Source organism: Halichoerus grypus, chromosome X (assembly GCF_964656455.1).
Source record: "Halichoerus grypus chromosome X, mHalGry1.hap1.1, whole genome shotgun sequence".
Taxonomy (NCBI): domain Eukaryota; kingdom Metazoa; phylum Chordata; class Mammalia; order Carnivora; family Phocidae; genus Halichoerus; species Halichoerus grypus.
In genome coordinates, this window is record NC_135727.1 from 86,397,074 (window position 1) to 86,422,705 (window position 25,632).

At 39.2% G+C, this 25,632-nt stretch overlaps 1 protein-coding gene and 1 pseudogene across 6 annotated transcripts in view; both read left to right on the forward strand.

The window, feature by feature from the left end:
- FAM120C (family with sequence similarity 120 member C) overlaps positions 1-25,632 on the forward strand; it is a 106,639-nt gene that overhangs the window by 61,763 nt on the left and 19,244 nt on the right. The window lies entirely within an intron of this gene.
- Positions 12,663-14,023, forward strand: LOC118532306 (beta-galactoside alpha-2,6-sialyltransferase 1 pseudogene; annotated as a pseudogene).

Sequence of the window (25,632 nt, forward strand, 5' to 3'; positions counted from 1 at the left end):
ATCCTCTGTCAACATCAGTTCACGCATGATCTTCGTGAACTTTTATATTTGGTTTTATATTTGGTTTTTGTCCCCTTCAGTCTTTATTTGTGATCTAATTCCCTTCTCTTCCTGTAGTTATCCACTCTTGGGTATTTGGTGTGTGTCCTTCCAAGCCATTTTCCATGTATTTATTTAGACATAAGTGTATCCTTGCAGAGTCTATAGTGTTGTTTGTATGTGTAGATTTTTTTCTCTTTTTTGACATGGAAGGTGCTCTACATCTCATTCTATTTCTTATTTTTTTTCACTCTGTTATTTTTGAGATCTATCCCTATTCATACATGGTTCATTCCTCATGACTGCTGGATTATGTTCCATCAGATAGTAATGTCACACAATATTTATTGTTTTCCAGTTCTTGAGTGTTACAAACAGTGCTGCAGGAAATATCTTCATAGATGTCTTTGTTTCTTTGTGTTCCTGTGTCAGTTTATCTGAAGTATATGCTCAGGAGTAGAATTCCTGGATCCTATAAGATATGCATATAGGGGGGCGCCTGGGTGTCTCAGTTGGTTAGGTGTCTGCCTTCGGCTCGGGTCGTGATCATGGGGTCCTGGAATCGAGCCCCACATGGGGCTCCCTGTTCAGTGGAGAGCCTGCTTCTCCCTCTCCCTCTGCCTCTCTCCCCTAACCCCTGCTCATGTGCTCTCTCTCTCTCTCTCTCAAATAAATAATAAAATCTAAAATAAAAAAAGATATGTATATATTTTTTTTGCCACATATTGCCAAGTTGCTCTAGATCATTTCTGTACTAATATATAGTCCTGTGAACAACACGTAAGGGTTTCTCTTTCTTCATAGTATTGCCAGTACTGATACCACATAACTTCTTAATTTTTGCCAGTCCAGTGAACTTCAAGTAGTATCTTTTTTTAAAGATTTTATTTATTTGTTTGTTTGTTTGTTTGTTTAAGAGAGGGGTGGGGGGAGGACAGAGGGAGAGAGAATCTGAAGCAGACTCTGCACTAAGCGCAGAGCCCACCAGGGGGCTGGACAGGGGGCTAGATCTCACAATCATGAGATCGTGACCTGAGCCAAAACCAAGAGTCAGACGCTTAACCCACTGAACCACCCAGGCACCCCTCAAGTTGTATCTTTTATTTTACTTTACATTTCTTTGACTATAGATGAGGTGAGCTTCTGCTTTATACATATTAACCATTTGTTTTCTCATTCTCTGCAGTGCCTATTTATTTTACCTTGCAAGTTTTCTCTTAGGTTACTTGTCTTTCTTGCCGATCACAGAAGTTTCATGTCAAATGTGTGTATGTGCATACGTATATAACAAATATCATTTCTGTATCTGTGTGTGTATATCAAATCTATTTTCCAGTCACAGTTTAAAAACTATGTACAATATTTTATTGAACACAGAAGTGTTTCATTTTCACCAGCTTTTTTATTGTTGTAACTTCATACACACAGAAAAGTTGGAAGAACAGTATGGTGAATACCCATATGACCACCACTTAGATTCTATAATTAATATTTTGCTACACTTGCTTTATCCTATATAACTGTCCATCTGTCCACCTCTAGCCAGCCATTTATCCATCCTTTTGGATGCATTTCCAAATAAGTTGCAGACATCAGTATACTTCACCCCAACCAAGAAATATTTAAGTTTGGTTTTGTCACACCCTTCAACTTGTACCCTTGTGGTGTGTGCTTTTGAGCTCTTATTTAATAAATTCTTCCCTACCCTTGTGTCATAAAGATACTTTTCTACATTTTTTAATAGTTTTATAATGTTGCCTTCCATGTCAGGTCTTTAATATAGTGCGTATTTATTCTGTATATTCTGTAAGAAAGGTGATTTCATTTTCTTTAGATAATAAGCTAGTTTTCCCGACTGCATTTATTAAATGATCTCTTCTTTCTCCATTGATGTATATTACCACCTTTCTTATGTACCAAATTCCTATATATTCATGAGTACATTGCTGGATTCGTTTTTTTTCCATTGCCTATTTGATCTCTGGCCAGGATCACATTGTTTCAATTATTATAGGTTTTTAATTTGCCTTAATATCAGGTAGGGCAAATCTCCACTCTGTACTTTTCTTGTGTCAGACGTGTACTAACTGTTTCTGAACCATGTGATCTTTATTCTTCCACATATAATTTAGAATTAGTCCAGTTTCCACAAAATCTTGTTGGGATTTTTTGGTCAATGAATTGAATTAATAGATTAATTTGGGGAGAGTTGACATCTTTATCATGTTAAGTGCTCCCATCCAGAGATCATAGTTTACCTCTTCCTTTATTTAGGTCTCTTCCTTTATGTCTTAGTAGAGTTAGTTTCTTTTCCATAGAGGTCTTCTGCGTTTTAAAGTCCTAGGTACTTGATATATATTGTAGTGATTATGGATGACATTCTGTTTTCTATTACACTTTCTCATTGTTTATTTGCTGATGTAGAGGAAGTAAATTTTTGTGCAGAGAAGAAGTCAGTCTCAACAAGTCATCAAAGGGTTACAGAGCACTGACCTTTGAAATTGGATGGACCTTAGTTTGAACTCTGGCTTTGGGACTTTACAGCTTGGATAAGTCATTTTAACCTTTTAGAACATCCATTCCCTTACCATAAATGGGTATAATAATTCTTATTTCTCAGGGCTGTTTGAGGATTGAGGTAATGCATATAGGGGCCCTATCACATAATAGATGCTTAATATTTGTTAATTTTCTAACTGCCTTGAGATTAAAATTGGTGACTTAAGAAGTCTTCCCAATTAGAATAATGACAGGATTCATTCCTCCAAGCTTCTAACATGTTTCTGGGCCACAGCCCTGCATTGTCACATATTAACTCTGGAATTACCTGTTTTATTTACCTTTATTCTCAAAAGTACAGTAATAGCTCATTTTTCCATATGTTTGATTCTCTGGATTTTTTGAAACACTTCCAGGAACATGAAAATAAGAATGGCTTATGAATAGCTCTGATAGCTATCACAAAGACTAGGCTCTAATATTCTAATAGGTTCCATATGCTTTCCCTGAAGAAAACCCTATAGCCTCCTGCTCAACCTATTTATTCTTAATTTAGACACATTTCTGACAATTTGGTTATCTGATTTTCCAGTGTACAACAGATCAGAAGCAGCAAATTGTAAGGGAGGTGAGACGAGGAGTAGGACCTATTCTTAGAACCAGCCCCAGTGACAGCAGTGATAAGTGGCAGCTTAAAAGCTGCCTTTTTTAGGGAAAAAGGTACAAATATTACTCTTAAAAAGACCTAAGAATCCATGTAGTATAGGGGAAACTGCCCTGTATAAACCAGTAACCCATATAAGTTCATTAATAAAGCACAAGGCAATAATCAGTGTTCAGAAAATCATCAAGAACAGGTTCTATAATATTACATGTTATGTACCTGGCAATGTGCTAAGTCAGCCTTTTGTGTACAATGCTACTAATCCTCATAATAGTGCTAAAATGTAAATATTATTTATCTCCATTTATAGATGAGGGAACAAAGGCTCAAAGAGAAGTGACTTGCAAAGGTTACATAGCTAGTAATGGGTAGTGTTAAGAGTTTGAACCCAGGTCTCTCCAACTCCCATTTCCTATGCTCTTTAAAAGACAAAATGGTGGAAAAATACAGTCTTAAAAATTAACATAAAATCTGGTTGGAAATTTAAAATTCAACTTTAAATGAAGATTAACTTATCCTAAACACTGCATTGCTCAGCAATGTCAGGTGAAGACTGGGTAGCAGTGTTGAACTGTGGCCTAATTGGGTACTAGGAGTCTAAACTCCTCATTTGCTTCTGCTAACTATAGGTATAAGATACCTCTCATGGAAGTAAAGTAATGCAGGGGAAGTTGTGACTAAAAGTTAATGTTGATGCAGCTCTTGGACAGTTGGCCTAGAGAAATGAGAGTCTATAAGAAAGGTTGGTACAGTTTGAGGAAGGCATAACCTTTACACATATAATAGACACCACTGAGGAGGAAAGGATAATGAACTCTGTCAGGCTTCCAGGAGTGGGGTGCAGCCCTGTTGAATGTGGAGAGGCATGTAACAAGGCCCTGTCATTTGTAGCAAGGTTTCATTCAAATCGCAACAGTTTTCCAGAAACAGAACATGAAATTGGACAAGGTCATACCTCTAGATTCATGGGTAAAGTTGAATCTTTTCTGACAAATAATTCTGTTAAGAAGCAGTGGATTTGTTATCAGCTGTAATAGGGCATTTGAGTTAACCACGTGCCATCGTGATATGTAAAAAGTAAAGATAAATAAGAACTAGTTCTTGTTCACTTGACAGAATAATTCTAAAGTTTATAGGGAGAAACAAATGAATAAGTATAGCTTGGGATTACAAAAAAGAGCAGTCTTGGCTCAAACAAAAAAAATACCCAAATGTATTATAAATTTATACTAAAATGATGTGATACTGGCATAAAAATTGACAGGTCATTGTTTTAGAGCAGATAATTCTGAGTAAGATCGTAGACATATGATAACTTAAAACAAGCCAAAGGAAGCTTCACAAATCAGTGAGGAATAGAGGAATTTTTAAATAATTGTTGAGAAAGCTATATTGGTATTTGGGGAGAAAACATCAAGTTCGGGCCTTGCCTCGCATAAATTCCAGATGGATTTATTATAGAGATAAAGGTAAAAGAAAAAAGATAAAAGATAGAATAAAAACTAAGTAGTGATTTAACTGATCTTGAGATAAGAAAGGAATTTTTAAATGAAAAGCCTCAAGTCCAGGGCAGTATCAAAAACAATAACAGTATCAGGGAAGGCAAACACCTCTGTTGCCAGTGGCTGCTGTACATTGTGCTAAAAATTTAACTGGTAGGCTGGGTAATAAGACAATCATAAAGCGCTTTGATAAGCTGCCTTATATTCCTGGGGCTCTGAAAGGTTGTGTACATCGTAGGGCTACATACACACTCAAGAGAAGCTGGAGAGAGTCCCAATTACATAGACCTGCACAAGATAAAAATAAAAGCCTGACGTCTAACTGCCTAAAATTTTAATGCATGCCCTAACCTACACTTAGATCCCCTTGGCAAAAATGGAAGTTTTATTGGCTCAAGATGTTTCTGCACAACCTTTGACTAATCATTGGCTGACCAGTAAGCTATGCTGATCCAAGGCAGATGCCTAGGAAGCTAGGCTTAAAAATGAAAAGAAGAGTTAAGAATAAAAATTAAAATCTGGGCAGGGCTATCAGGCGACACTCTGCAGGAGGGACAGGCTCTACAAAATTAGTCTAGACATGTCACTAAACAAACAAAACAACAGCAACAACAGTGCTTCGGGAGGGTTGCTGCAATATATGATTGAAACTGTCCAGTGCCCACAAAAAATTACAAGACTTCCAAAGAAATAATAATATGTGGTTCATACACAGAAAAAAAAGCACTCAATAGCAACTGTCTCTGAGGGAGTATGCATGTAGGTCATAGTAAATAAGGATTTTTAATACCTACAATAGATATATTCAGAGAGTTAAAGGAAACCATATTTTAAAAATTGAAGTATGATAACAGTGACCCATCAAACTGAGAATAGCAATAGAGAGATAGAAATTACAAAAAGAAACCAAATAGATATTCTGGAATTGAAAAATACAATTATTGAAATGAAAAATTAACTTGAAGGAAGAGGCTCAATAGTAGATTTGAGCTGAGAGAAGAAAAAGATCAAGGAACTTGAAGGTAGATCAATAGAGATTATCCAATCTGAAGAACAGAATGTAAAAAAGAAGAATAAAAATGAAAAGAGACTAAGAGACCTATCAGGACATCAGACATACCAACATATGCACAATAGGTGACCCAAGAGAGAGGGGGATGGTTAGAAAAACTATGTGAAGAACTAAGAATTGAAAACTTCCCAAATTTGGTGAAAAACATAAATTTACACATCCAAGATCAAAAACTCCAAGTGCTAACTCAAAGATCCACACTTACTGTTATAAAAGACAAAGACAGTCTTAAAAGAAGCAAGAGAAAAACAATTTATCACATACAAGGAATCAAAAGAAGATTAATAATAATCAAAAGGTAGAAGCACCCTGTTTCCACTGATGGATGCACTGATAAACAAAATGTTGTATATACATAAAATGGAATACTATTCAGCCTTAAAAAGGAAGGAAATTCTGACACAGGCTACAACACAGCTGAACCTTGAAGACATTATACTTAAGTGAACTAGCCAGTCACAAAACAGTATGGTGTGATTTAATTTATATGAGGTACCTAGAGTAGTCAGATTCAGAGATAGAAAGTAAAATGGTGATTTCCAGGGGGCTGGGGTTGGGGGAATAGGGAATATTTAGTGGGCATGAGTTTCAAGTTGGGAAGAATAAAAAGTTCTGCACATGGATGGTGGTGATGGTGTAAATGTACTTAATGTACTTAATACCACTGTAAATGTACAGTGAAAAATTATTAATGTGGTAAATATTATATATATTTTACCACAAAAGAAAAAAAAGTACATAAGGGATACCTTTTTCCTCTTACCCTTCCAAAAGGACAGAGTAAGGACGTGGACAAACCCACTCCCCAGCAAAATTGCACCTTATCTGGACAAACCCTCTCCTCAGCAAAATTGCACCTTATCTGGTGAAAATCATTTTTTTTGATCATTTAACCCTTAGGTATATATAGCCAAGAAGATGAGGTTTCCTTCTCCCAGCTCTCATTCTTGGGTCATGGTTTTACCTGGGGAGGAAAACATTGCCATTTCTCATCAACTCCTGGCCTGTGTCCAGGTAGGCATGGTAAAGAGGATCACCCACCAACCCCCCCACTCAGGGCAGAAGCTCTAATCTAGGGGCAGCATGCCAAGAATACTTGGGGCCCTAATCATTCCCACCCCAGCGCATGTGTAGGAAGGAGTTTCCACACTGGGAGGATCAAACCAAAAAGAATAGGGGCTGCCAACCACCCCACCCTTTTTCAGTGCACACTTACAGAGCAGGGGTGTCACTTGTCACTCTGGGAAAAGCAGCCTCAGCATGGTGCAATGAGCAGTTCTTTTCAGGGAGAAAGTAGACCATAAGAACGAGGAGCTCTATACCTGCCTGAAGGGACTGTCTCTATTTGGAGCAGAGTATGGAGAATTCCATGCCTAAGAGCATGTCAAGAACAACAGGTATCTTGATGATGGGCAATTAAGAGGAGGCTGGTAGCTCCATGATACATGCAGAACACCAGGGCATCCAGAAGTTTTATAGAGAAAACCAGGGAAAGAAACAGCCAAGAAAAACCCTCCTAGGATCACAGTCAACACTGGAGATCGGGAAGGGTGTGTGCATGCACTAGATGGCACCCACTCTGGAGCAACCGGAACAGGACACAGGACAGACTTCAAAGCATTCCCCAAACCACCCAGAGACCATCAATATAGGGCAGATGCCTCACTGACACAAGGAATTGAAATACCACCTCTGATCAAGCATCAACTGAACAATAAGCTTCTCTGACCCAGAGGCAACCCCTAGGAAGCCAGGTTTAGCACAAAAATAAAACTCATCATTGCCAGACCAGAAGATTGTGAATACCCAAAGTTAGCCTTCTTAGCAATGATCAGAGAAGGAGCCTCCAAACTAATATTCCCTCATTGAATATAGGGCAAAAATGTGTAAACTTCCTGAACTATGATAGCAGCCTTACTCTACATTTATATTCAGTGGTAAAAGGTAAAAATCTAACTGGCTAAGAAGGTTTAAGCATAATCTTTGACCAATTAGTGGCTTATGCAGACCCGGGAGGGAACATCTAGGTTGCCAAGCTAAAAGAAAAACAAGTAGAGACATCAGAGGCTGCATCCTACATATTTTAGAAATAGAACTCACATAATTAGTGCAGCCAAGTCACTAAATAAACAAGAGAACAACCAAGCAAACATCAACCAGCCCTGGGCTGGAGGGTGGGGTCAGTATCCAGTGTTGTTACAGTATATTATCTAAAATATCCAGTTTTCAACAAAAACTTCCAAGACACTCTAAAAAATATGCAAGTGTGACCCACTCAAAGTAAATAAAACAGGCTTTTAATGAAGCCTAGATAGTAGACTTAGCAGACAAAGACTTAAAAGCAGTTATTTTTAAAATGTTCAAAGAGCCAAATGAAACCATGCATAAAGAATTAAAAGAAAACATGATGACAGGGTCTCCTCAAATAGAGAATATAAATAAAGAATAAGTCTTAAAAAAACCCAAGTGGACTATGCTGGAGTTGAAAAGTACAGTAAACCAAAATGAAACGTTGACTAGAGATCAACAGTAGACTTGAACTGGCAGAAGAAAGAAGCAACAAACTTGAAGACAGATTAATACAGACTACGTGGCCTGAAGAGCAAAAAGATAAAAGAATAAAGAAAACTGAACAGAGCCTCAGAAAAGTGCGTGACATCATTAAGTGCCCCAACATTCATGTAATGGGAGTACCAGCAGGAAGTAGGGAATTAAAAAATTTGAAAAAAATGGCTGAAAACTTCCCAAATTTGACAAAAAACACATTATTTCATAATCTAAGATGAGATGAGCTCAGAAAACCACACTAGACATATCATAGTCAAAATGGTGAAAGACAAAGACAAAAAGAGGATCTTGAATACTATAAGGAAAAAATGACTAATCACATGCAAGAGAACCACAAAGATTAGATTCTCATCAGAAACAATGGAGACCAGAAAGCAGTGGGACAACATAATTCAACGTGCTTAAATATAAAATTCTCAGCTGCCAACTTTATATCCAATAATACTATGTTTCAAACACGAAAGCCAAATAAAGACATTCAAAGGTAAACTGAGAGAATGTGTTGCTAGCAGACTTCCCTTATGGGAAATACTAAAGGAAGTTTTACAGGCTGAAAGCAAGTAATAACAGACAGTAATTCAAATTCATATGGAAAAACACTACCAGTAAAGGTAATTAATGTAGGTAAATACAAAAAACAGAATAATTGCATAGTTCTGATTTAAAATATAATTGCATCAAACAATATGTATATAATTGTATTGTTGAGCCTATATCATATAGAAATATATTTGACAAATCAGCAAAAAAGAAAGTGTATGGGAACAAAGATGTATTAGAGTAAGAAAATGACACCTTGGGGCGCCTGGGTGGCTCAGTCGTTAAGCGTCTGCCTTCGGCTCAGGTCATGATCCCAGGGTCCTGGGATCGAGTCCCACATCGGGCTCCCTGCTCAGCGGGAAGCCTGCTTCTCCCTCTCCCACTCCCCCTGCTTGTGTTCCTGTTCTCGCTGTCTCTCTCTGTCAAATAAATAAATAAAATCTTTAAAAAAAAAAAAAAAGAAAGAAAATGACACCAGATGGTAAATCCACAGGTAGAGAACCAGAAATAATTAGGTTAATACAACAAAAACTATAAATATGTACTTGTTCTCCTCTCTAATCTTTTAAAAGAAATAAGATTATATAAGGTAATGATTGTGACAGTGTATTCTTGGGTTTGTGCAGATGTAACATGTATAGCAATAATACCACAAAAATGAGGGGAGGGAATAGAGCTACGTAAGAATAAAGTTTTGATATTACACTGGAATGAAGTTAGTATATATCTGAAGCAGATACTGTTAAGATGTATATTATAAGCCCTAGAGAAGATAACTCAAAAATGTAATTTAAGGGGCATCTGGGTGGCTCAGTCAGTTAAGCATCTGCCTTTGGCTCAGGTCATGATCCCAGGATCCTGGGAGCGAGCCCCACATGGGGCTCCCTGCTCAGGGAGGGAGTCTGCTTCTCCGTCTTCCTCTGCCCCTCCCCCTGTTCAGGCTCACTCTTTCACACACTCTCTCTCTCTCAAATAAATAAATAAAATCTTTAAAAATATGTAATTTAAAAATTATTAAAGGAATTAAAATGTTATACTAGAAAATATCCACTTGAAAGAAAGAAGACAATAAGGAAAGAATAGTGGATCAAACAACACATGAGACATATAGAAAGCAAAATGGCAGGTGCAAATCAATAATAACATTAAACTTGAGTGAATTAAAAATCGAATCAAAAGGCAGAGATTGTCAGATTAGGTAAGAAAACAAAATCCAGCAATATGCTATCCACAGGAAACAAAGGTTAGAATCAAAGATACAAATAGATGGAAAGTAAAAAGACGGGAAAATACATACATACAAACAACAACCATAAGATTGCTGGAGTGACTATAATAATACCAGACAAAATAAATATTAAGACAATAAAATGTTATTCGACTATAAAAAGGAATTAACTACTAATTCATCTACAGCATGGATGAACCACCCAAAAACATTAGGCTAAGTGAAAGGCACCAGTCACAAAAGGACATATATCATGCAGTTCTATTTATATGAAATGTTCAGAATAGGCAAATCCAAAGATTTGTGTTTGCCAGGGTCTTAAGAGAGGGGCAAATATAGAGTGAATGGATACAAGGTTTCTTTTGGGAGTGAGTTAAATGTCCTAGAATTAGATAGTGGTGATGGTTATACAACCCTGAGAATATACTAAAAAAAACTGAATTGTACCCATTTAATACACAAAATGTATAGTATGTTAATTTTATCTCAACCTATAAAATAGAAAGGAAAGTAAAATAAATAGATTGCCAGATAACCAAAGATTAAGAGAATTTATTGCTACCACTTGCATTATCGGAAGTATTAAATGATGTCCTTCAATGTGAGACCTGAAACCATAAAAATCCTAGAAGAGAGCACAGGCATCAGACATAACAACTTTTTTCTAGATATGTCTCCTGAGGCAAGAGAAACACAAGCAAAAATAAACTATTGGGACTACATCAAAATAAAAAGCTGCTGTAGAGCAAAGGAAGCTATCAACAAAACTAAAAGGAAGTCTGCCAAATGGGAGATGATATTTACAAATGACATATCTGATTAAGGGTTAGTATCCCAAGTATATAAAGAACTTATACAACTCAACACCCAAAAAACAAATAATCTAGTTAAGAATGGGCAGAAGAAATGTATAGACATTCTCCAAAGAAGACATCCAGATGGCCAACAGATACATGAAAAGATGCTCAACATCACTCATCATCAGGGAAATGCAAACCAAAACTACAATAAACTACAATGAGATATCACCTCACACCTGTCAGAATGGCTAAAATCAAAAACGCAAGAAACAACAGGTGTTGGTGAGGATGTGGAGAAAAAGGAATACTTATGCACTGTTGGTGGGAATGCAAACTGGTGCGGCCACTATGGAAGACCGTATGGACGGTCTTCAAAAAATTAAAAATAGAACTACCATATGATCCAATAATCATACTACTAGGTATTTACCTGAAGAATACAAAACACTAATTCAAAGTGATATATGCACCACAATGATTATTGCAGCATTATTTATGATAGCCAGATTATGGAAGTAGCCCAAGTGTCCACCAATAGATGAATGGATAAAGGCGTGGTATTTATATACAATAGAATATTATTTAATCAGAAAAAATAAAGAAATCTTGCCATTTGCAACGTCCTGGATGGAGCTAGAGAGTATAATGCTAAATAAGTCAGTCAGAGAAAGACCAATACCATATGATTTCACTCATATATGGAATTTAAGAAACAAAACAAAAAGAAATAAACCCCAAACAGGCTCTTAACTATAGGGAACAGATGGTTACCAGAAGGGGGAGGTTGGTGAGGGGATGGGTGAAAGAGGATTAATAGTACACTTATCTTGATGAGCAGTAAGTAGTAAATAGAATTGTTAAATCACTATATTGTACACCTGAAACTAATTTAACACTATATTAGCTATGCTGGAATTAGAATTAAAAAAACAGTACATAAACATGTAAAACAGAAAAAAAATGATGTCCTTTGGACTGAAAGGCAATGACACCAAATGGATAAGTAATGACCACCTGTAAAGGTAATTTCATAGGCAAATATAAAAAGTTGTATAAATACACTTTTTCTCACTATTCACTTAACTGATCTTTTAAAGATTTTATGTTCTTAGACTTGTAACCAAAAGCACAATTCATAAAAGGAAAAATTAATAAATTGGACCTCCTTAGAACTAAAAACTTTTGCCAGTTGAGCTCTTTTCTTCCCTCCTTCACCGTCCCATCCCCCGCTCAGCCCAGGTTCCCCACTCCTCCCCAGAAGACCCTCCTGCCGGGACTTGGTGCCTGGCACCAGGTGCCCTTGTGGCTGCAGGGCATAGAGTTGGCTGGCACCGGGGGGAGGGGAGTGGGGTAACAGGACCAGGCCTGGGAAGCCACGTGGCGCTAACAAAGGGAGTGGCTGCAGCCCAGGTGGTCAAGCGTGCAGCAAGCAGGGTAAAGCCAATTGTGCAGAGCTCTGCAGCGAGCAGCCCAGAGAGAAGCAGTGAAGTCCTGGAGCCCAGCTGAAAATGAACTGGTCTCCTTGAGTGGGCCCAAGCCCTGGCGCCAAGCCTCTGTCCCAGCACTGAGGTCTTCCTCATCCACGAATGCTTTGATCCCAGGCTGGATGTGTGCCCCTACTTCTGGGCTAAGGAGAACCTTCTTTGCAGGAAGAAAACGTTTGCTTATTTGGCACATGAGCTGAGCTACAGGCACTGACCTTGGCCCTGGAAACATCAAGATGATTTTTGATCATCCTGAGATAAATGAACGTTGGCCTCCAGGCCCAATAAAGTAAACATTCCTCCCATGGAGAATAGTGCTGGTTCCTGAGGACTTGAAGGGCCTGCAGCCCCAGGGGGCTTAGCCAAAAACCAGTTTTGTTTTCCTGCTCTGGAACAGAGTGGCTGCCTTGAATGCCTCTTTCATTATGATTCACACCAACTTGAAGAGAAAGTTCAGTTGCTGTGTGCTGGCCTTTCTCCTATTTGCAGTCATCTGTGTGTGGCAGGAGAAGAAGAAATGGAGTTACTATGATTCCCTTAAATTGCAAACCAAAGAATTCCAGATGTTGAGAAGTTTGGAGAAATGGTCTATGACTTCAAGCAGCACCCAGAATCCCCACAGGGGCAGCCAGGCCAACAGGCCCCAGGGCCCAGCAAAGACCAAGCCACAGGCCTCCTTCCAGGTGTGGAACAAGAACAGCTCTTCCAAAAACTTTATCACCAGGCTGCAGAAAATCTGGAGGAATTATCTGAACATGAAGAAATATAAAGTGTCTTACAAGGGGCTAGGGCCGGGGGTCAAGTTCAGTGCAGAGGCCCTGCACTGCCACCTCTGGGACCCTGTGAACATATCCATAGTAGAGGCTGTAGATTTTCCCTTCAACATTTCCAAATGGGAGGGTTTCCTGCCCAAGGAGAACATTAGGACCAAGGCTGGGCCATGGGGCAGGTGTGCTATTATCTCATCAGCAGAATCTCTGAAGTCCTCCCAGATGGGCCAGGAAATAGATGATCATGATGCAGTCCCAAGGTTTAATGGGGCACCCACGACCAATTTCCAGCAAAATGTGGGCACAAAAACTACCCTTCGCCTGATGGACTCTCAGTTGGTCACCTCGTCAGGGCACTTCCTCAAGACAGCTTGTACAGTGAGGGATTCCTAATTGTGTGGGACCCATCTGTTTGCCACTCAGATATCCCACAGTGGAACCGGAGCCCTGACTACAGCTTCTTTGAGAACTATAAGAGCTATTGCAAGCTGCATCCTGATCAGCCCTTTTACATCCTCAAGCCTAAGATGCCCTGGGAGCTGTGGAACATCATTCAGGAAGTCTCCACAGAAGAGATTCAGCCAAATCCCCCATCCTCTGGGATGCTTGGCCTCATCATCATCATGATGATGATGCTGTGTGACCAGGTGGACATTTACCAGTTCCTCCCATCCAAGTGCAAGACCAATGTGTACTACTACTACCAGAAGTTCTTTGGCAGTGCCTGCACGGTGAGTGCCTACTACCCACTCCTCTTTGAGAAGAATCTGGTGAAGCACCTCAACCAGGGCACAGACAAGGACATTTACCTGCTTGGCAAAACTACACTGCCTGGCTTCCAGAGAATTCGCTGCTGAGCATGGGCTCCCTGGTCAGGTCCCCTTGCCCTTCTCCACCAAGCCTGGGCAGACCACATTCCTGAATACTCACAGCTTGCACTGTGGGCTTTCTGTCAGCAAGAGTCCCAGGCTCGAGGAGCCCAAAAGCAAGCAGCCAGGTCCAGCCTGCCCTGTAGCTGCAGAGATATGTGAACCCAAATCCTCCAGCCACACACATACACACACACCTAGCTTTCTTTCCACAGGTAAATGCAAGCTCCACCTTTCCCACCAGGGCTGCCAAAGCTGGGCTGTTTTCCCCCACTGGAATGTTATTCCCACAAACCAGCACTCTCTATTGCTTGAAATCTGCACCTAGACACTGATTTCATGTGTTAAATTCTCCCAAATTATGATTGTGCCCTGGTACAGGGTGGCTCTGGGGGGCCAGTAAGTGGTACAGGACATAGGAAACATGCTCAATTCCTCCAGAACAAAGTTGCCCCCAAGGACCATGCCCCTGGGAGAGGTGGTGTTCTGTCTGGCTGGCTGGTTTGGTGGATCCTTAGCCTGGGTGCTTATGAGCAAAGGGTCTTGATGAACCCATAGCCATCTCCATATGGAGATGAGAGGCACAGAAGGGTACCATCCTCCAGTTCCTCATAGTTCAGTGGGAGAGAGACAGGGAGGATACAGTGTGTTCATTACACGGGGTTGGAGGAGGGAGGTGTTGTGGAGAGGCCAGCACACTTGGAGGGGCCATACACTTGCTGTGTCTGTGGCTGGAGAGGGCTTCACAGAGCTGGGGCTGTGGAGGAAATTTTAGAGGAAGAGAAGAAACATGTCAAGCAGATATTTGAGTCATTTGAATTGTGTTTTCCTTTCTGCCGTTGTTGCCCGTATTTACTCTCTAAGGTCTGCCTGAACTTAAAGGCTCAAATTATTTTTTGAGGAAACCCTTAGCCCTGTCTGAGGTAGCAAGTACAGCCCCGTGGCACACACTAGGCAAGCCAGATGCCAAAAACCGGATTTGTCCAGGCTCACCCTGGCCAGACCCTACCCTGTAGCTGGGTTTGCCCACCGTGTCCACTGTTGATGCCCACCCTACCCCCTCCTGACTGCCAATCTTGCTTTTCCCTTTGAAAGTAGTAGTTTTCTCCTCTCTCAAATTGCTTTTAAGCATTTTCTGCTTTGAGTATCCTGACCTGACAATTTCTTTTGACCTTCATGGGCGTTTTGTGGAATGTCTCTCAGGGAGTGGGGATGTGGTTCCCTAGAATTTAGTCGCTCTCAGAAGTCAGAGCCTTAGAGATCATGACTGATTCTCACAATGTTTATCAGACTGCCGTGCCCTCCACCCCTCCAGCAAGGGAGCAACGTCAGAGTCTCCAGACAGAGGTCTTGCCACCACGGTCTGCAAACATGCTTCCAGGTAGTTTTGCTACCCCCTCCCCCAGTGGAGAAGCACATTGGAGTAGTCCGGCCCCCAGTGTGGAGAAAGTAAAGGACTCACATAGGGTCAGAAAGTAATGCTGTAGAGCCAGGGCTCCTAGACCCAGGATTCTGGACTCCTGGCGCCATGTGTTCAAGGGCCTCTTAAGCGTGAGCTCCAGACCAGCCATCTGGGAGCTGCAGTGCTCACTTGCTGCCCTAAACCCTTGGCTTATATAAGCAGTAGAAGGAGCCCTGAAGGGAGAAGCCCTGGGTTTTCAAATTGATGATCCCCTACTTACTAGCTATTCCACCATGGGCGAATTCTCCTGAGACTGTTTCCTCATCTGTAAAATGGGGGTGATGAGCCTACATCAGGACTGTTGTGAGGGTCACATGAAATATCTGTCTTGGTTCTATACTTGGCACATAGCAGGTGCTCAGTACATTGTGGTTTTCTTCCTTCCTTCCTTCATTAAGGACCTGCTCTGTGCTCACACCTGAGGAGGACCTTACTTTGAGGGAGGCCAGAGAGGGGGTCCTGTCCTCAGAGAATAACTATCCTATTGGGAGACAATAACTACCCTGCCTGGAACACCCAGGAAACCATCCAAGGCAGTGGAGGGTGCAGAACACGCCCTTCCTCCTCCTCCCTCCTTGCAACTCAGGCCTGATTCTGCTTGGGAATGGGTGGAGCACTTGGGCCACTTACTGCTGTGTGGAGCGAGTCTTTTCCACCTCTTTGGGCCCATAAATTCCCGGCTTGCTTATTTTTTTTTAGATAATCTCTACACCCAATGTAGGGCTTTAACGCACAACCCCAAGATCAAGAGTCATATGCTCTACTGACTGAGCTAGCCAGGCACCCATCTGGGTTGGTTCATGTTCTGATGGAGGCACTCATTGCAATCTTTGAATCACAAACACTGAGTGAGAGGAAGGTGGCATTCCATCAACAGGAGATAGGTGTTGGTGTAGACACTGAGACTACACTGGGTAGATGCTAGCTCTTAATTGTTATTATTAATATAAGGAATCAGATTAATTTAAGTGTGATTCTTGGTCTACAGAATTTTTAATTCTGTGTTTTTTCTACATGGAAACAAGTAAAATGCAAATGAGATAGGGGTATTGTTGGTTTGGTGACATATTTAATATTTGTGACAGATAACTTAAAAATGATGACTGAGTGCTACAGGAAAGTCCCTATCCATAAGGGGTTCTGCCTTCATCAGTAGCCATCTATTCATCCTGTGTCATGAGGTCCCACAATCCTTCCACCAGTCACAAGTTATTCACATTGGTTTGGAGACCTCAATCTCAGAAGCTTCTGAAACATGCCTAATCTAATTCTGAATTACCCAAAGATTATGTAAAATTTTAAAATAAATGTGTTTTTAAAAAAAAAAAAAACTTTGGCCAACTGGAAGAAAGCCCATGTGAATAGGATGAAAAGACAAACTACAGGCTGGAAGAGAATGTTTGCAAACCACATATTCAGTAAAGGACTAGTATCTACAGTATATAAAGAGTTCTCAAAACTCAACAGTAAAAAAAAAACCACACACAAAAACAAACAATCCAATTAAAAAATAGGCAAAATACATGAATAAACATTTCCCTAAAGAGGATATACAATAGCAAATAGATACATGAAAAGATGTTCAATATTATTAGCCATTAGGGAAATGCAAATTAAAACCACAATGAGATATTACACAGCTATCAGAATGGCTAATATAAGAAATAGTGATGGGGTGCCTGGGTGGCTCAGTCAGTTAAGCATCTGACTCTTGATTTCAGCTCAGGTCATGATCTCAGGGCCGTGAGATCAAGCCCCGAGATGGGCTCTGTGCTGAGGGTGGAGCCTGCTTAAGATTCCCTCTCCCTCTCCCTCTGCCCCTCCCCTCCCCTGCATGCATACACATGCTCTCTCTCTCAAAAAATAAAAAGAAATAGTGATAATACCACATGCTGGGGGGATGTGGAGAAACTGGATCATTCATACAGTAGTGTTGGAAATGTAAAATGGTACAGCCACTTTGGAAAATAATTTGTCAGTTTCTTAAAAAATAACTATACAACCCAGAAATTACACTCTTGGGCATTTACCCCAGAGAAATGAAATTTTATGTCCCTGCAGAAACCTGAACACTAATGTTTATAGCATCTTTATTCTTAATACTCCAAAATTAGAAACAACCCTGATTTCTTTTTTTTATTTTTTAAATAGATGAATTGTTCATCTATTGTATATATATACCATGGAATTCTACTGACCAGTAAAAAGCAACAAACTCTTGATAACACACAATAACTTGGATGAATCTTAAGGACATTATGCTAAATTTAAAAAGTCAATCCCAAAAGATTACATACTGTGTGATTCCATTTATATGACATTGTTAAAATGACAAAATTATGGAAATGGAGAACAGATTAGTGATTTCCAGAGGTTAGGAACATGGAGTGGAGGAAGAAGGTGGGTATGGTTATAAAAGGCAATATGAGGGATCCTTGTGGTGATGGAACTGTTATTTCTTGATTGGGTCAGTGTCAGTATCCTGGCTGTGATGTTGTATTACATTTTGCAAGATGGTACCTTTGGGAGAACTAGGTAAAGTGTTCAAAGTATCCTTCTGTTTTATTCCTTAAAATTGCATGTGAATATACAACAATATCAAACTTAAAAGTTGAATTAAAAACTATGCTAAGGAGGGGCGCCTGGGTGGCTCAATCAGTTACGTGTCTGCCTTCGGCTCAGGTCATGATTTCAAGGTCCTAGGATCAAGCCCGGCATCAGGTTCCCTGCTCAGCAAGGAGTGTGCTTCTCCCTCTCCCTCTGCCTGTCTCCCCAGCTTGTGCTTTCTCTCTCTCTCTTTGGGGGAAAAAAAAAAAAAAAAAACTATGCTAAGGAAAGAAGCCAGTCACAAAAGACCACAAAATTCCATTTGTATGTAATGTTCAGCAAGGCAAATCCATGGAGATAGAAAGTAGATTAGTAGTTGCCTTTGGGGTAGAAATGAGGAGTGACTGCACATGAGCATGGGGTATATTTCGGGAGCAATGAAAATACTCTAAAACTCAATTGTCATGATAGTTGCACAACTCTGTAAATTTACTAAACATCATTAAATTCTACACTTACAGTGGATGGATTTTATGGTATGTAAATTATACCTCAACTGAACTTTTTAAAGGTAAGTTTCTGTATATGTAAAATTTTTGCAAAATAAAAATTTATTTTAAAAAATGATTAGTGTTAAAGAAAAAAGATTAAGACTTGAGGCACTCCCCCACCAAAAAAGGGAAGATATAAAAAGGAGATCAATAATTGTAAGAGCTTGTGTATCCCAAAATACATAAAATTGAAAGACAAATGACAAACTTGGGAAATATTTGCAAGTCAGGACAGTTAGTTTGTCAATAGTCTCAAACTATAATGGCTTTCTAATTACAAGTATACCTCGGAGATGTTGTGTGTTCAGTTCCAGACCACTGTGATAAAGTGAATATCACAGTGAAGCATGTCAAATGAAGTTTTTTGTTTCCTAGTGCATATAAAAGTTGTTTACACTGTATTGTAGCCTGTTAAGTATACAATAACATTATGTCTAAAAAAACAATATATATACCTTAATTAAAAAATACTTTAGTGCTACAAAATGCTTACCATTATCTGAGCTTTCAGCAAATCGGTCTTTTTGCTGGTGAAGGGTCTTGCCTCAATGTTGATGGCTGCTGACTGATAGGGGTGGTGGTTGCTGAAGGCTGAGATGGCTGTAGCAATTTCTTAAAATAAGACAGCAGTGAAGTTTGCCGTTGACTTACTTTCACAAAGAGCGGGTGATGATTCCCTTGCTACATCCAGCTTCTACATCAGCGGTTGCTGCTTCACCTTACACCTTTGTGTTATGGAGACTACTTCTTTCCTTAAACCTCATGAACCAGCCTCTGCTAGCTTCAAACTTTTCTTCTGAACTTCCTCACCTCTCTGGGCCTTCACACAATTGAAGAGAGTTAGGGCATTGCTCTGGATTAGGCTTTGGCTTAAGGGAATGCTGTGGTTGGTTTGATCCTCTATCCAGACCACTAAAACTTCCTCCACATCAGTAATAAGGCTGCTTCTCTTTCTTACCATTCATATGTTCACTGGAATAGTGAATAATTCCTTTAAGAACCTTTTCTTTGCATTTACAACTTGGTTAACTGGCAGAAGAGGCCTAATTTTCAGCCTGTCTTGGCTTTTGACATGTCTTTCTCACTAAGCTTAATCATTTTTAGTTTTTGATTTAAAGTGAGAGATATGTGACTCTCCCTTTCACTTGAACATTTTCAGGCTATTGTAGGGTTAAATGGCCTAATTTCAATACTGTTGTGTCTCGGGGAATAAGGAGGCCTGGGGAGAGGGGGAGAGACTAGGGAACAGCCAGTCAATGGAGCAGTCAGAACACATACACACATTTATCAATTAAGTTCATAGTCATACATGGATGTGGTTTGTCATGCCCCCAAAACAATGACAATAGCAACATCAAAGATCATTAATCACAGATCACCATAACAAATATAATAAAGATGAAAACATTGGAAATATTGTAAGAAATACCAAAATGTGATACAGAGACACTAAGTGAGCAAATGCTGTTGGGAAAATGGTGCTGATAGACTTGCTTGATGCACGGTTGTCACAAACCTTCAATTTGTAAAAAGTGCAATATCTGCAAAGCACAATAAAACAAAATATGCCTGTACTAGCACCCCAAAACAAAAATGGGTAAATGACACTCTCTTCAGATTCATTTGTTTACAACGAGCAAAAGCCATCTCTGCCTACCAGGTAGGCTCATTGTCATGAAAGGTACACACAGGGAATAGTGCTGGAAAGGCGGAAATGGAGACTGCCCCTACTCTTTCGTGGGCCTGTGTCACTCTTTCTGTTTCATCACTCTCGGGATCTTTTAGCTCAAGTTTTTGAGACTCTGGCAAGCCATGGATTGATTTGACTTAGATTCACTGTCTACTCTGTGTCCAAATAGCCGTCACTGTCATAAAGATAAAGCTCTAGATTATCTGAGAAGGAGCTATAAGTAGGACAAGAAAATTAATTGATATGTTTATGATAGACATAGACCAGTCATAGAAGTATATAAGTATTTGTAAAAAATATGCAACCTTCGGGTGCCTGGGTGGTTCAGTCGGTTAAGCGTCTGCCTTCAGCTCAGGTCATGATCCCAGGGTCCTGGGATTAAGCCCCGAGTTGGGCTCCCTTCTCAGTGGAGAGCCTGTTTCTCTCTCTCCCACTGCTGCTCCCCCTGCTTGTGCTTTCTCTCTCTCTCCCTCTCAAATAAATAAATAAAATCTTTTAAAAATATGCAACCTCATCAGTAGCAACAAAGAGATATTTAAATAGCAAGAGACTTTTTTTGCCCTTCAAATCATCAAACATTAATGATAACAATACATGCTTATACACTGCTAGAAGATAGGACAAACTGGTATGGAAAACAGTTTTGCAAAATGTACTGAGGACCTTTAAAATGGACATAACTTTGGCACAATAATTCCAAATCTAAGAATCTATCCTAAGAGAATGAATAATCAGAGATACAGATGAGATATATGTATGTGATCTTTGTAGTATTATTTATACTATTATATATAATATATATTTATAATAAAAGAAAAACTGTTAACAGTATAAGTTTCCACTGTTATGGGAATGTTTAAGTAAACTGGTATACTCCCATCATGAATATGCGGTCATTAAAAATCATGTTTTTGGTTAAAAATGTCCATACTACCCAAAGCAATCTACACATTCAATGTAATCCCTATCAAAATACCAACATTTGCCACAAAACTAGAAGAAATAATACTAAAATTTGTGTGGAACCACAAAGGACCCTGAATAAACCAAAGCAATCTTGTGAAAAAGCTGGAGGTGTGATAATTCCAGATTTCAGGATATACTACAAAGCTGTAGTAATCAAAACAGTATGGTACTGGCACAAAAATAAACACAAAGATCGGAGTAATGGAATAGAGACCCCAGAGATAAACCCACACTTACATGGTCAATTCATCTGTAACAAAGGAGGCAAGAATATACAATGGGGAAAAGATAGTCTCTTCAATAAATGGTGTTGGGAAAACTGGACCACTTTCTAACACCATACACAAAAATAAATTCAAAATGGATTAAAGACCTAAATGTGAGATGTGGAACCATAAAAATCCTAGAAGAGAGCATAGGCACTAATTTCCTTGACATCAGCCTGGCAACATTTTTCTAGATTTGTCTCCTAAGGCAAGAGAAACAAAACCAAAAATAAACTGTTGGGACTATACCAAAACAAAAAGATTTTGCTCAGTGAAAAAAAAAATCAACAAAACAAAAAGACAATCTACTGAATGGGAGAAGATATTTGCAAATGATGTATCTGATAAGGGGTTAATATCCAAAATATATAAAGAACTTCTGCAACTCAACACCAAAAAGCAATCCGATTAAAAAATGGACAGAGGGCCTAAATAGACATTTTTCCAAAGACATCCAGATGGCTAACAGACACATGAAAAGATGCTCAACATGACTCATCATCAGGGATATATATGAATCAAAACCATAGTGAGATATCACCTGTCAGAATAGCCAAAATCAAAAGTACAGGAAATAACAGGTGTTGGCGAGGATGTAAAGAAAAAGGAACCCTGGTGCCCTGTAGATGGGAAGTAAATTGGTACAGCCACTGTGGAAAACAGTATGGAGGTTCCTCAAAAAGTTAAAAATAGAAATACCATATGATCCAATAATTCCACTACTGGGTATGTACCCGAACAAAACAAAAATACTAATTCAAAAAGATATATGCACCCCTGTGTTTATTACAGCATTATTTACAATAGCCAAGATATGGAAGGAACCTAACTGTTCATCAATAGAGGAATGGATAAGAATGGTGTGTGTGTGTGTGTGTGTGTGTGTGTGTGTGAAATGGAATTTTACACAGCCATACAAAAAGATGAGATAGTGTCATTTGAGACAACATGAATGGACCTAGAGGGTATTATGCTAAGTGAAACAAGTCAGACTGAAAGACAAATACCATATGATTTCACTTGTATGTGGAATCTAAAAAATCAAATGAATAAGCAAACGAAAAGCAGAATCAGACCTATAAATACAGAGAACAATGTGATGGTTGCCAGAGGAGAGGGGGTGGGGGCTGGGCAAAATGGGTGAAGGGGAGTGGCAGATACAGGCTTCCAGTTATGGAATGAATAAGCCATGGGAATAAAAGGCACAGCATAGGGAATATAGTCAATGATACTTTAATAGCTTTGTATGGTGATAGATGGTAGCTACACTTGTGAGCAGAGCATAATACATAAACTTGGGGCACCTGAGTGGCTCAGTCAGTTAAGCATCTGCCTTCCGCTCAGGTCATGATCTCCAGGTCCTAGGATGGAGCCCCGCATCAGGCTTCCTGTTCAGGCGGGAGTCTGCTCCTCTCTCCCTCTCTCTCTCTCTCCCCCCCCCCCCGCCCCTCCCCACTGCTTGTTCTCTCTCTCTCAAATAAAATCTTTTTTTTTTTAAAGATTTTATTTATTTATTTGACAGAGAGATAGACAGAAGAGCACAAGCAGAGGGAGTGGCAGAGGGAGAGGGAGAAGCAGGCTCTGCACTGAGCAGGGAACCCGATGCGGGACTCCATCCCAGGACCCTGAGATCATGACTTGAGCCGAAGGCAGACGCTTAACCATCTGAGCCACCCAGGCGCCCTCAAATAAAATCTTAATATATATATATATAAACTTGTTAAATCACTAAGTTGTACACCTGAAACTAATGTAACATCATGTGTCAGCTATACTCAAATGAAAAAAAGATTTTTAAAGATTTTATTTAGACAGAAAGAGAGAGAAAGCGTGCGCATGCACGTGCACAAGCAGAGGGAGGGGCAGAGGGAGAGGGAGAAGCAGGCTCCTGGCTGAGCAGGGAGCCTGATGCGGGGCTCCATCCCAGGACCCTGGGATCATGACCTGAGCCGAAGGCAGACGCTTAACCGACTGAGCCACCCAGGCGTCCCATCAAATGAAAAAAAAAATTTAAAGAAAATGAAAGATAAATGTTTTTGAAAAGTAATTAATGAGTGAAGAGTTCTCATAATGTTGAGTGAAAAAAGCAAGATACAGTATTCTATATATTGAAATAGAGAAAATTGAGATGCTAGGAAGAAGGAAGCCAAAATCATAATCTTAACAGTGGTAATATCTGAATGGTAAAAGTACAAATTATTTCAGTTTTTATCTTTCATTCTCTTTATACTTTTTTGTTTTTTCATATTTTCTGAATGATAATGAACTTTTGAAATCAGAATAAAATCATAAGTATTATTTAAAATTAAAAGAAGTGGAGTAAAAGGGGAGACTACCATATATTAAGACATATTTAAAACTTAAGTCAGTATGGTACTGGCATGAGAAATAAAAATAGAATAAGTAGGGTAGAACAGATCCTTGTATATATGAGAATTTAGTATATGATATGGGGGCTTCACCAAATAGTGAAGGAAGAATTAGACCATAATTGGCTCAGTTACAAATGGTAACCAGTAGTGCTGCTATGGTAGGCACTATCTATGCTAAGTGCTTTTATGTGCATTTTCTCCTTTACTTATTACAACCTTTTGAGATGTAGGTAGTATTATCCCCATTTTAGAGATGAGAGAGGGAACTAAAGCCCCTAGAAGCTGAAGCATTTGCCCAGAATCACACAGAAAAGAAGTAGTAGAACCTAGATTGAAACCAAGTATGTCAGACTTCAAGTCTGTAGTATTCTTTGCTACTGTGTTCTATGTATATAAAGTTTATGGCAGGGAGTCTAGAATACAGGAGGCATTTAGTAAATGTTATTCCTATGAGTAACTTACAGTTTGCTGCATATATTGTAATATATGATGTTTGTACATAGTATATATAATAACGTAAATACTACTAATAGTAATCAAGCTGTCTTGTCATTGAGATTGAGGAACTTCTGCGGGGAATTAGTAATCCTGTAGTTTTTCCAGAATAAATCCCCAATGGAATCATATAATTTAACAAATAACACATGATGAACATCACCAAATATTGGTTGGTTTAATAATTACTATTTCCTGCTGTCTCATTCACTCGCTTTGGACACTGTCCTCTCTTTCTTATAATTCATTCAAGGCTGGCTGATTAGCAGTGTTGGCCAAAAGATGGAGCTAGCGTTTCCTTTTGAATATCCTGCCATAGACTCATTTGTTTAGCAAACATTGAGCATCCACTCTGCCATGCATCATATGAGGGTTAGAGAAATGTGAAAAATTGCAAATTAATATTAACAAATATAAACCAAACCAACCAAAAATCTCACATCCCTAGGAAATTAAATACTCCTTCCTCTGTGAGGCCTTCTCTGATTCTCCCAGGTGAATTTAGTCACTCTTTCCTAAGAGCACCCAAAACAACCTGTTCAACTTATAAAGTCACATCCCTCTCAATGTATTAGTCTTTCGGTGAGCCTGCCTGTCTCCCACACTTGACTTCTTTTGGAGCTCCTTTAGGTCAGTTTTTCTTTCACAGTACTCAGGATGTGACTGGTACAATTTGGCTTTGGAGGATTTTTGTTGAGGTTTTTTGGTTTGGGTTTTTGGTTTTTTTTTTCCATGACCTGGTTGATGCATTCAGTCAGTCCCCTAATAAATATTTACTGATACCTACTCTATGCCATGTACTATGCTAGATAGTTTATAATAAATATGAATAAGAAACAAGACAATAGACAGGGCCAAACAGACAAGGTCCTAGATCTCACGGGAACTCACGTGGCCACTTGAAAGGAATATGTTTTCTTTGTACAAAATCAGTCAAACATTTGAACCTTATTTGTTGTATTGTTCAAATCTTCTGTGATTTTAAATGTATTTTAGGCATATTTTACATGTCAAAGCTTAATGGTGGTATGCTTAAAAGTCTCCCACTGTAATTGCATTTCTGTTCATTTTCTTCTATTTTTGCCTCATATTTTGCCAACAAAATAAGATGGAAAGATTAAAAATAAAAGAATGGGCAAAATTAAATCAAGGAAGTATAAATCAAAGAAAGAAACAATAAATAAAATAGTCCCCAAGGCAAAAAAACATTGAGGACAAAGGAGAATATTTTATATTGATAGAAGATAT